Genomic DNA, 1,482 nt, shown 5'->3' with positions numbered 1-1,482 from the left:
CCTCTATTTGTATAGCCTGGTATATTTCATTGTTCCGGTGACCGGTGTCGGTCCGGACAATTAAGGGGATTACAACCACACTTAAGTCAATTAGAGAAGCCATAAACATAAATAATTAGTAATGTTCAATTAGTTAAGTATAAATAAGAAAAATAGAACATAAGACGTTAAACGAGCTGAGAGTCACAACGATGGGTGACCTCCTTGGGAACGACTGCGAAGTCATTTTAAACTCAAATTTTGAACCGTAAAATGTGACGCCGCGGTCCTTAGGACCCTTATGAACACAGTGGAAAAGAGAAAATCACGAAAAAGAACTATTAAGCCAGTCAAATAATTAGGTCAGGGAGCCGGAAGAAATATGGAATTATTTGCAAACTGGGATGTACCGGCGAGGGGCAATTTAGTCACTCGACCCCGAGAGCTGACTCCTGACCTAACTGTCAAATAAAATCAAAGAAAAGAAAATTTTAGAATCGAGAATTAAATTAAAAAACTAGTAGAAAAATAAATTAAAAAACTAGTAGAAAAATAAATAAAAAAAGGGGAAAATGAAAAAGTAAAAAGGTGATGACATCATGCATGACATCATGCATGATGCCATAAAAGGTATAATTAATAAAATAATTAAATGGGATTTTTATGGTCTTCCATAAGCCAAAATTTATAAAAGAAAAGAAAAGAAAAGAAAAAAAAAACCTCTTCTTCTTCTTCCCTTTTGCCTCCTCCCTTCCCTCTCCCAAACTCTCTCACAAAACACCATGAAAGCTCATTTTTTAGCTTGAAGAACCCAAAATCCAACCATGGAAAATTGTCCTACCATAACTAGATTTTGTTTGGACAACTAGGAAAGAGGATTCAAGGAAAAGAAAGAAGAAAAATTTGAAGAAAAGGAGGAAGAAAATTCTGCTCAACGTTAGTACTATAAACTTTAAATTTTTTTTTTTTAATTAGTGTTAGTATGGCATTAAGAGCTTGTAAATAAACTTAAAATGAAATAAATATGGGGGGAGGACCAAACTGAAATTTTGGCCTGTTGAAGGGGAGTATGATTTTGTATGGTTTGATGGATTTAAATGAGTTTATGGACCTCCATTAGTTGATTGATTATGGTTGATAGCTTTGAATTTAGTTAATTGCAACAATTAAGTGAGTTAGGGTTTTGGGACTTAGGGTTTGTGAACCAAAAATGTAAGAAATGAGTAAATGGCATGTTTGACCTATTGTGAAGTGAAAAATGGTCAATTGTGACCAAATGAGTTGTGTTTGAATTGTTGGAATTGAAGCCAAATTCAGAGGGTATATGGTCATGCTGTTGGCAGCATGACCAAGTCAATTTTGAAGGACCAAAACTGAAATTTTAAAAGTCCAATTGATATGGTACCAATTGGGGATGAAAATAGACATAAAATGACACAATTTTCATTTAGGAACCATGCCCAAAAAGTGACCAAAACCTAGTGAACAAATTGACCAAAGTTG

This window comes from Hevea brasiliensis, chromosome 5 (assembly GCF_030052815.1).
Source record: "Hevea brasiliensis isolate MT/VB/25A 57/8 chromosome 5, ASM3005281v1, whole genome shotgun sequence".
NCBI classification, from domain to species: Eukaryota; Viridiplantae; Streptophyta; class Magnoliopsida; order Malpighiales; family Euphorbiaceae; genus Hevea; species Hevea brasiliensis.
The sequence above is the reverse complement of the archived record's forward strand: the minus strand, read 5'-3'. Positions refer to the sequence as shown.